The following is a 12,163-nucleotide window of genomic DNA, read 5'->3' on the forward strand; positions in this document are numbered from 1 at the left end:
TAGAGGCATAATTGTCTGGACTGTTTAACAAATTTCCAAACCCATGTGTATATTGTGGGTTTTTTTTTTTCCCCAGTAAGAACATATCACCATTTTCAAAGAACATGACACAGATTTGAAATAGTGTTCATCTTATGTTTGTCTTTTTTCAAACGCCACAGGCAAAATTAGAAATATTGAAGTGATCCTCACAGTAGACTCAGTCAGGGTTGGACAATTTGCCCATGGTCCTTTGTTATGGGTTGCTAGGGGAGTAGTTAGGTTTTTCTAAAGTGACCTATTTTTTTGTGTGTGAGGAAACTCCAAGATGGAAAAGTGTGCCCCTGCGGCATAATAATCAAACACTGGCCCGTCATTATCTTAAAATACTTGTTCCTGCCTGTTTTAGAGCAGTAAACCAAATTACCAGGTAATCCATGGTGTGCTACAATATCAGGCTTTTACTAATATTCTTGTTGTTGTTCAGACCTTCACTTTCAGCTTAAACAGATTCACCTAGTCCGTTTGATCCTTTGTATTTATTCCTCTAAAACAGGTTGGGAACATCTAAAATACCTGACAGACCATCCCAGTTGGATCAGCCACAACACTGAAATGGATTCTCGGAGTTTTTATGATGCAGATCAGATGTGAGCGTAGTAAAAGTAATTCAGCATACTTTTAAACGCGTAACACATTCCTTGAAGTATTGATGGCAATTGCGTCTCTTAACTACAGACTAGATTTTCGTTTGGCTAAAGGTTTTAATATGGCATTAAAGTACACTTTTCAAAGAAGTCAAGTATCACCATTTATTTTTGCCTCGGCCCAAACATTGTATGAGAGATCTTTGTCTGTTGTGGAAGATTCAGAGTTTGATCAGTGGACCATAGGTTCTTCTTTAACCTGGCATACTCTGATTTTCTATGAGGCAAAGGCCCTGAATGCAGGCACAGCCCCATGCACAGAGACAATGTGACATACTCTGGGGAAAAACAAAGTCTGTTACTACAAGAAAACTTTGAATTAGTATTTATCAGTGATCTCCTCTAAAATATATTTATTGGAAGGAGTGACAAGCATATAAATTCCACCCTGTCCACACAGGAAAACTAAGAGAGAGGAGGTAGAGGAGTGTGGAAAAAAAAAGAAAAAGGTTAGATCAATATGAAATAGGTTCAGCTGGCTCCCCTGGTGGACTGGAAGGAGATCTGGCACAGATCAATATTCTTGGTCGATGATGCACAGAGGCTGCGGTGATGAAAAAGTCTATTCCTCGATCTAAAGAAAGAAAGGAATGCAGAGATCTATGCAAAAATAAGATGAAAGGAAGACTCTAACTCTTTATTCTTGCATTGGAATCTGTCTCTGTACAGAAAAAAAGAAAGAAAAAAAAAGAAAAAGTTTACTTGTGCTTGGGTGTAAAGGTTTCTTTGAGGTCACTTTGAGGTACAGTTACTACACAGCTCAAAGTTCTGTAATATGTGATACAAAAGTGTCATTTCCTCATTACTGATTGTTTCAGAGCAATTAAAATTTCAGTAGGAAAAACACTCTGTGACTGCACAATCGCGGGTATTAATAGAGATGTAGTTTAGATAAGTATCCAGTGGCTTAATTACTGAGTGAAGAGGCTTCATTACATAGACTGTAGTTTTTATTTAGTCTGTCCCCATAACAACTAAATCTGTTGGCATGAGTAAGACAGACATTATTTGTCATGTCTGGATTATCTGTGTGTGTGTGTGTATTATTGAAGGAGATACGGTGCTATTAATTTCGCTCTGTATGATTCACTGTGATTCATATTCACGGTGCTGCTCTGTGACTGTCTGCTTGTCCCATTCTGTCTGCTTGCAGTGCCATACTACAAGTCAGAAGAGCACTGACACGAGGAAATAAAAAATGTCTTGAGGTTGAAGAACTAGTCATTCAGTGAGATGCATTATATTAATTACATGTTTTGGGTTGGGTGCGGGATGGGGGTATTTAGCTACGTGAATGAGATATCTAGGTGAATGAACGTATTTGTATTGCTAGTCTTTTTGCAAACCTGTATCAGTGTGCCAGACTTGGATAACCTCTAAGACCAAAAGGGAATGTTTCAGCAATGAGGCATGCTGAGAAATGCGCAGGCTCCCTGTGGGAAATTGAATAGTCCATTTCCAATTGGGTGTGCCCCGGCAAATCCACAAGGGTCACGAGCAATTTGTCTCAGGAGGGCTACACCAAGAGCCATTACGTTTAAGATCAACGTGTCCTGAGGGACAGAACCAATCTTTAAAGACACACTTTCATCTTTCTCACTCTTTCCGTTGCCCACAGCTCACTCTATCCTTCTCACTCTCACCTTTCAGCCAAAATGAACAGGCTTTGTTTAGAATATGAATCACATGTAATGTCAAGAAATTATATTGCCACGGTTTAAAGAGATAATGTTGGGAAACTACAATGGCAGAAGAGTCTAGAATCTCACTGAATGTTCCCAAGGCTTGGTAGTGAAACCTGCCCTGACAATTAAGTATTTGCCCCTGTCATAATAAAGCAGTGTCCCATTAGCCTCTTGGGTTGTGGACAGATTCCATCAGTGCTGTATAAATAGCCTATTGCATGTCTTCAGTCATGAGCAGAGTGTCTATTTACTGCGCCAGGAGTGGTGGGAAGACAAACACTGCTCCAGTTCAAGTTCAATATGCCATGAATCACAGTGACCACAATATGATGCTATTGATGAACATAATTTGCACTTCCATTTTGTAATAGAAAGCACCACTGAAGATCACAAGCTTACTCATTATGTTATTAAAGACTAACTGTATAAATCTGAAGTTACTTTTTGTTCTGATGTGTAGGGAATAGACAGTGTAATTACAAAAATGCTAAAATCCTTTTAATTTGCATAAAAAACAAAGCTGTTTCCATGTTGATTGCGGCACTCTATGTCTACATGACACCAACTTGAATGTGGGCCCACTGCTGTAGAGGAATAGTGTTACTGTAAAGCAATGATGTGGGTATGTGGGTGTCATGTAGAGAGATTGCCTTGGAGAGAAGATTTAATGTTATATAATATTTACCCATTTGGATAAAGCAGAATGAGGGGGGGAAAAAACCCTGAATTTTAATGCACTGCGGATTAACAAGGAAAGCCACCTTGCTTTGGAAGTAAGATTTTTTTTATCCTTTTCTTCACACAATGCGTTGAGTTCAGAGAGAGTGTAGTATTCTTAACATGCTATGGTTCTCCACCATTTCCTTTTTTTCAGTCATCAGCCTTACTCTTACTTTCTCATTTCCCTTTACATCTCTCTGATGATAGACCTTTTTATGATGGTACAATTTTGACAATGGCCCTGTTTACACCTTGCATTAGGTCTGATTTTGGTGGTCCGATCACAAGTGGACAGCTCTAAAGTGCTAGGTGTAAACCCAATGCACATTGCGGTTGCATTGAGATCCGAGCACTCAGACCACATTTGGAGGTGGTCTTGACCGTATATGACCACATTCTATTTGCAGTGCAAACACGAATGCGATCTCAACCACATTGAAGGACCGTCTACTCAACTGACGTTGAGGTAAATAAATCATTTTATGAGTACGGGTTAAACAAAACACTTCTGAAATGAATACTTGACCCCTGAGCAACACGATACCAAATCGCTAGTAAACCATACTACAAATTTACGAAAATAATTCTGTTCGTACAAATGTTTAATATACATATTGTATCACCATGTCATCTACAATCAGTTTATTGAGCCGAGGCATACGGGCAAGGCATAGCTTATCCTGTAGTAGCAGGTTCAGTTAGCCAAATGTATTGTAAAGGGATTAGATACACCCCAAAACAGCAATTTTATTCTTTCATACCTTACTTTTTAAAGTATGTAGTATCTTTAACAGTCGTTTCACAGCTTGGTGGCTCCAAACATGATAGGTTACATTAGTAACTGCCCACACAATTTGACGCATTTTCTTTGAAAATGTTCCAGATTTCATGCCGTTGCATATTTCATACGACACCTGTCAAAAACAACGTATTTGGTCTTCGCAAACGGAAATGATGCATGTGTTTATTTGCATATAGGGCGGGGAAGTGAGATCCGATAGCAAGTGGTCACTCGAGACACATGTGGAGTCGGATTCTAAAGCCAGGTGTAAACAGACATACTTTAGAGCTGTCCACTTTTGATCAGATCACCAAATTCGGAACTAATGCAAGGTCTAAACAGGGCCAGCGAGATAGAATACAAGGCTAAATTTACCCCATAGCTTAACTGGTTTTCTGAAGATTGTATGTTTTTTGTGGAAAAAGGCTATGACATTTCAGTGTAGAAGTATGATACCCATTCAGGATAATATGTCTGTACGCAGCAATTTTAAATAAATTCCTCACTAATTTATTTTAATATTCTCCTGTGTTTTCTTGTTGGTTTCACACAGCCTTCCTTTAGTGGTTATATCATGTCACCTTCAGTAGTAATGAGGTGAGTGAGCAACCCTGAGGCTGCACCTAGGTCGTAAGAGAAAGCAGAAATAAAGAGACAAGGTGAGCTTTGCAGGCCCTTAGTTTTTTCACCATGCCCGCAGCGCTCTCACAGGTCAGCTCCACAGTCAGCAGGGAATATATAGCCACTCTTATCAGTACTGTCATGAATGAGATTTTACAGCAGAATAAAACATTCTAGCTGTTGTGCCAACACATGAAGGAAATGGGCATTTCTGATGGTTTGGAATGGACTTACTGATTAATCTTGCATGAAAAATCATGATGTGAGACATATTTGTTATTACTCAACTGGTGTCCATGCTTCTCAGTTTCTGGCTTTAAATTAACTCTATCTAATTCGATTCAATGAAGTAGAATACATATTCGTGCAATCCCTAGTACTGTTTATATTTGCTAAATGTATTTCCACGGAATAGAAGAGTGAGGTTTAATGAACTGTAATGACTTCATGTCTGTAACATCTGAGATCATAGCATGCCATTGCGTTGATCTTTTTCCTCGTTGTACTGAGTTTTTATTGCTATACAGTGGGGAGAAAGCTCATTCAGAGACACTAGGTCTGAGACACCAGTGGCTGGCAATATCTTTTGTCTCAAAAGAAAGTAAATTAAGGTAAACTTTTCTTTGCCTTACTGTTTCCTATTTTCCAAAAGCAGAAGTGCAATGAATCTGAAATCAGCAAATCTCTAGTACTTGTTTGTTTATTTATTCACTTATTTTAATTTCTGTTTAACTTTTATTTTTGTTAGGACCTGATTAGCATAAATTGAAAAGGTTTTCATTCAGGTCCATTCCAAGAATTATTTTCCATCACACTATCTGTCACAAGAAATTACAGGGGCTGGTCTTGTTATTGGCTGCGACATGGATATTCACTTTAAGGATGGGTCTTCTCAAACCTGCTAATTGAATTGGGAGACCTCATTCCAGCAGAATAAAACATCCTACCTATTAAGATGAAACAGATATAAAGGATGAGTAAGTTGTAATGGGGTAAAATACTGTGGGGGAATAAACACAAAAGAGACAATTATCTTCATTTATTATTCATAGAGTGCAAAAGCGTCACAGGAGACGTGAAATGTAGGTGATAGATTACATTGTGTTGTTATAATGAAGATTTTTCATATCTATTTCATTCGAAAATAATAGAATGTTCCCTGTGCCAGGCCCATTTTAGTAATGAGACATAAGTTACATTGCTACCATTATATTGTTTGTAGGATTGAAGGAATAGAACTATTTGGTCACTCACAACAGTGAAAGTGAAAAAATAAACATATTAATGAATTGTTATGTGAGCAATATTTCAATTTAAAACTTAAGTTTGTGTGCGACATGCTTTGTTTTCATCATCATCAAAAAAGACAACTACTTAAACAGTCACCTGTGCTTTTATTGTCCTGTAGAGAATAAGACTATGAATATAGCCTCAAGAGTTAATTGCACTCTTTAAAGCATCTCTCTGAAATTGTCTCAGAGGCCTAGGTTAGCCCTGTAAAGTAGAAAAGGATTCATCTCACTAATGGTGTTGGTGAAGGTCAGGAATGATGCCATGAGAGGGTTGTTTCCACAATAACAGTGCTGCATGTCAGTCTTTCCCTGCCTATACCACCTAAGGGAACCCAAGACCAGAGTGTTCACTTTCCTTTTTTGGATTTTGAGGTTTGACAAAAGTATTGTTCCACAGATATGTAGTCTTGTCAGATCATATTTATTTAAGCTTGACTTCAGTGTTGTGAACAGTTGGAATGGCATTTAGAATGAATGGTGTACAATAAACAAGGTTAACTCCACAAAACAGAGGAAAAACAAGACAGCAAAAAACAATAATGCTGTAACCACTTACTATCAGATATCTCCAGTAATAGCTGGAAAAGTGGATGGATGGAAGATTCTGTTAGTTATTCATTTTAAAGTGTGGCATTTATACTAAATACCCAACTACACCCGAATACACGACTTCTCTTTGAATGCTCACCTGTTCTTAAGAGTGGTACTTCATGCTGAAGTGACAGGGAGGTCCTGAAGGTCAGTGCACATTAGAGGATGTGTAGATTGAATTGTCACTCTTATGCCAACTCCACAATGAGCACAGTAACTTAAAACTAATGATACAATTTCATCATATGCCCCAGAACTGTAGCACTGCAATCAGTTGTGTAGTAGGACTTCAGAACTTAGCCTCAGACATACCTCAGGCTTAGAACGTACACATCTAAGCTGATGATGACATTGTATGCGGTGAGATGAAACTCATAAAAAAAAATCATGCATGCTGAAAGGGGTTTTCAGTCTTTTACTCAAGTGAATCCTATTAGTCTCTGCATCTATGTAAAAAGCATTCAATTTAGAGAGAACTCAGTGAGTGCAAAGCTTTAGTTTCCCTCAGAATACTAACTCAATGCAATTAGCGGTTGGCGAGCATCTCCTGTACTCAACAGAGCATCAAGAACCCCATAGTGTCAGTGCTGAAGGGTGAAAGAGCCCTTTAAGACCACCTAGTTCTTGTTGAATAACATAAAATTAGAGTGTGAAAGTTTCTTTTAAAATGTTTTTTTTCCTCCTTCGTTTCCTTTGTACGTGGGTTGTTTTTATAATAGCATGGATATTTAGCAATATTACTGAAGTAGTCTATTAGGTGACCTGTTGGGTTTTTTAAATGTTAGGTGTCTTTCAGTTTAAAGTGATATCAAGAGCCGTCTGTATGTATGTAATTTTAAACTTTGTAATCATATCACCATCAAGGTTTTTTTTTTTTTTTTTTTTTTACAAGGCTTGTACACAATAATTTCATAATCCATATGGAAGCACTACCACAAAATCCTCAAGGGTCTCACCTTCAATACTTTAAAACCCAAGGCATTCACAAGGATCCACTTCCATTGACAGAAGAACCTTGCAGGGGCCTAATCACGATTATATGTCAAATTTTGCATATCACCTCTGTCTACAGGATGTTTTTGTTAGTCTTTCAGATTTGCAGACCTGGGGGTTAAAGTTTACCTGGGCAGGCATGTGGGTCTCCGCTGTAGTTCCAAGGCTACATCGTAATTATCATTTAATGGCGTTGCGGTTGAATCGGCTGTTGTTCTGTGTAATTGAGCAACCATGTCAGTATCTAAAATAAGCCTGCAGATCGGAACTGAACATCCCTCGCGCATCATTAAGTGTGAAATATAACAACCCTTCCTAGAGCAGCCTGCTGCCCTCCCCAGAGAGATGAAGGCTGGAGGAGTCTTTTGTTATTACTACTGGTAGGAAAGAACTATATGGAGCACCAATGCTGGGATATATATGCATGTAGCATTTCAGTCACCGCTGCAATATTAAAGCTGAGATGATAAACAAAAACACCTCAGAAACTGGGGTACTCAAATTATGTCTCAAGTTCTCCAGTACTTCTCCTTAATAAGGTGCATAAAATGCCTAATCGAGTTTTTGCATCGAAATATAAACTCTACTAGGATTGCATAGTAATATTTTGTTCCTAGCTGTATGCGAGTGTCTAGTGTAGGTATCAGAGTTATAACTGTTACCATGCCAAGGACTGTATGACTCACGTTTCATGTGGGAAGGGAATATGGAGATTTTGAAGGTCAAAAGTAGAACCCTTCACCAGCACTTTCCAAACCTTCAACTGAAATGAGACAGACATGCAGGGCCTGCAGTTGAACCGTTGGCAGGATGCCGATAAAACAATTACAAACCACTCAAAACAGTCCCTCACATGAAATAAATAAACCATTAACATTAAAGATATGGCTCCGGGAAATTGAAATTGAATTGAAGTGCAATCTCCATCTGACGGGGAAGGGATTCTGCACTCTTTTTTGCTTTGTCCTTTCTCTCTTTCTCTCTCTCTCTCTCTCTCTCTCTCCATGTGATAGTGACTCGTCCTTCATTAGGATAAACAAGCCAAATTGCTTTGGTCTATCAAATTGCATGCTTGTTTGAGAGTTATCCAGAGCTGTAGCTGTTGGCAAGGTATGCTTATTGCCACTCAGACTGATTCCCTGCATAATTAAATGCCACTTCAAAGCAGTCTGTTCTACAAGAATAATATTCTAGGTAAAATGTAATTAGCAGTGGAATAAGTCTAAGCCCAGAGCTCCTGTATTCCGCTGGGTGAAGACCTATATGGAAAGCTCATTAGAGAGCTTAAATATGATGTGGTCAACAGAATTGAATAGAATTGCTTAGCTCATGCCAGTTTGTGAAAGACTTTGGCTGACTTGACTCACACTTCAAAGCATGCAAGTTTCACTCTTTGCCGAACACACAGCAGGCTTAGACAATTTTGTATTGCCAAATTAAGGTTATTAATCTTGATTATATAAATCCTATTCTGTAGACCTATAGATTAAAATTATTCTGCCTCAACCTTATCCAAAGCCTATGCCAGATAATGTGGCCTTGACTTACTCTCTTCTGACAGTTCTCATTCGCTACATTAACTCAACGTATTATTGGTGTCGGTAGTTTGTTCCATTCGAGAAGCTCACTGGTAAAAAAACACCTTGGCAAAAAAAAAAAAGAAAAAAAAAACACACACATTTTTAAGGAGCTGTTGCTGAGCTCTGACATGATACACACACCAGAGACATTGTAGACAACAGACTGCATCCCCCCCCCCCAAAAAAAAGGGCCCCAGAAATTCTAAGAGGATTTGAGAAAAGGTATAATGACTCTAGAGGAGATAAACACCACCTCTGTTACCTGCAGTATGTTCTCTGCTTCTATGTGATGTGATGCTAGTACTCCTGGTATATCGTGGTTTTTTTTTTTTTGGTTTTTTTTTTTTAGTTTTCTCCGAACACTGTGTACCGTTTTATTGAACAGGCATGAATCAGCGAATGTCAAGTAAGACTTATCTACTTGCCTTTGTACATTTTTCAAGTGTCATAAAGCAAGAAGCAATTTATGGTACAAAAGCAATTGCAGTTTGTGGTGAGACCACAATATTTAAGTGCATCTCGTCATTTGTAGGGTTTTAGAGGAGGTAACACCACATAAATGATTTATTTCTTTCTCCTTGCATCTCCACTTAATTTAGAATTTAGGGTTCAGAAAGACAAAAATCTGCCTGATATATATATATATATATATATAAAATCTTGATTGCACCTAATAAACAATTTCTTATATACATACATATGTGTGTGTGTGTGTGTGTGTGTGTGTGTGTGTGTCTGTGTGTAAGAAATTGTTTATTAGGTGCAATCAAGATTATGAGGGTCAGAGTCTTGACAGTTCTGACTCATGAACATGAACAGGACAGACTCTGTTTGAATAGATTACTTTATTATTACCACATTGTTACACTGTAATAACAGAGCCAGTCAAGCAGTAGCTAGGAGGTTTTTGTGCTAAATCATGAAGAAAAAGTTTAATCAATATGATGATTATGCCTACATTCAAATGTCGGCATGTTAGTGTTTTTTTGTTCCCCTGAGATGCAGAATTTCAAGGACATCAGTATTATCTCAGTGAACTATCTGCCTAAGACTGTGAACTTTACATAATAAACAAGTTCACTTGTTTTATGCACAGGGTACATATATCAAACTAAATAAATAAATAGAATTGAATTTATTTAACTAGTGATGCATTGAGTCAGTGAAGGGATTCTACATTTTTATTCATTATCTTACTAAGACATATGTTTTAAAAAAAAGGCAAAGGCAGTGAGAAACAAATATTTGTCATCAGTCCACCTCAGTAATTCTCTGTAAAAGCTGCAGCAGGGCTTTTACTTGATTTCACCACATGAATTACTGGAAAATTATTCATTAGTTCATCAAAGCTTTTTATTAAGTTTGGTGATATGACCGTATTAATTTCAATTGAACAATATAAACTGACTTGCTCGTTACCACTTAAAGCACTAATTTGAAACTCCTGTAATTGAGATGATTATGTTTAGTTTACATAAGTCCAAAATTCTACTCCATATATATTATTTCCAAGCTGCAGAACCGTAGAAAATTGACAAGGTTTATTATCAGAGTGGCTGCTATGAGTGTTATCTTGGTCCAAGCGAGAGAAACAAATGGTCTTGTCAGCTGGAATACACTATCCATAATTCCTCGTCCTTTTGTTCCATAAACAGTTATTCCAACCATGCTGGCCTTGCTGCAAGAGATAAATAAGTGAAATTAATTTGTTGCTGGATGACAGGGAGGTGCTGCGTGGCAGTGAGACCAAAGCGGCAAGCATTATTAATGACCAGGTTGGCGAACTGCAAGGACCACAGTCACCCCGAAGGAGGTCAGGGGAGAGAGAGAGAAGGATAAAGAAGATCAAACACAAAGGAGGAACAGTAAAACTTGGAGAGGAGAATCAAAACAAACTCTACAAGAACAAATGGCCTTTATACAACAGCACTAAGGCTAACTTTCTTCTAAATGTTTTTTGAATCTTGGTCCACCTATGCCCAGGATTTGTTTCCTCTCACCTTATCATCTTCCGACATCTAAGGCCATGTTATTAATGGCTGTCATGGATGCCCCATAATTTGCTGGACTTTTTTTTTGCCTTTACTTTGCTTGAAGGTCAGGTTTATGGAACTGGACATTCAAGAGACCTGATGGTTACAAAGAGAAATTAAAGAATCAGCACACTGCTCCATCTCAGTAAAATGAGAAGATTCTGACAGTTGTACTGTTAAATGAGAATGATATGAAACAGGATATCCACATATTATTTTTGGTAAGACCCTATGGTACCTCTAAAAAGTTTTATTTATAAAGTTGTATACAGAAAGTTCCCTGTCCCATTAGATGAGAATGGTAGAATGACTCATGACACAGAATAATAAGGAGGGTGAGGACATATAGTTTGTTTTCCACCCACTGCTGTTTGTGAAGACAACTGCATTTCATTTTTGTGTGTCTAGTTTATGCGTCAAAACAGTTAGATCTGATTTCTTATCTTTTATTTTCTGTCATGGGCTACAACAGAAAATGCATTCATTCATTGTGACAGTCCAAAATACATCACATATTCTTAAAAAATAAATAAATAAATAAATAAAGGCCTGAAGTATCAGGGGTGGTGGGAACTAAAGCACACCTGACATTAAAAAAAATGGGGCTCACGCATAATGTGGATCATGGAGCCAATCTGTCTCTATCATTGTGTGACAATGTATGCACTATTTCCACAGAGCATTATTGAACACTGTCTCCCTCTTTTAGAGACAAGATCCATTTACTCACTTCTTTACGCCAGGAATCTGAGATTGACACAGACACAGTCATCTAATTAGATACTCCCAGGAAGAGTAAATCCAGCAGATGAAAGACTGAGGTAAAGACGGTTTTGAGGTATTTGGAATCTGTATTTTCCAACTGAGACTGACATCGTATCCCTCTTTAAGCTGTAAGCTTTAAGGATAGATTATAGAGGCCTTGACAAACATGTGATTATTTCTGTGTAATTAGCAGAGTCTTGTCCCGCCGGTGCAAACAGGGCTTGTAATTACGGTGAGGGGATCTAGGGAACAACGTCTGTGTCTCTACAGGGGGAATAACTCAGCCTGGGACAACTCTGTCACAGTCTCAGCGTTGTCAGGGTGGAGGTTTAGATGAGGGAAGAGAGAAAGGAGAGAGAGACAACATGTGTTGGGTGGGTCTGGGCTGTCATTGGAGGGAGCAACGCCGGGGTAAT

General features: G+C 38.2%; 1 protein-coding gene across 16 annotated transcripts in view; it reads left to right on the top strand.

The window, feature by feature from the left end:
* LOC115809138 (neurexin-1a-like) overlaps nt 1-12,163 on the top strand; it is a 226,294-nt gene that overhangs the window by 21,247 nt on the left and 192,884 nt on the right. The window lies entirely within an intron of this gene.

Source organism: Chanos chanos, chromosome 4, assembly GCF_902362185.1.
Source record: "Chanos chanos chromosome 4, fChaCha1.1, whole genome shotgun sequence".
NCBI lineage: Eukaryota > Metazoa > Chordata > Actinopteri > Gonorynchiformes > Chanidae > Chanos > Chanos chanos.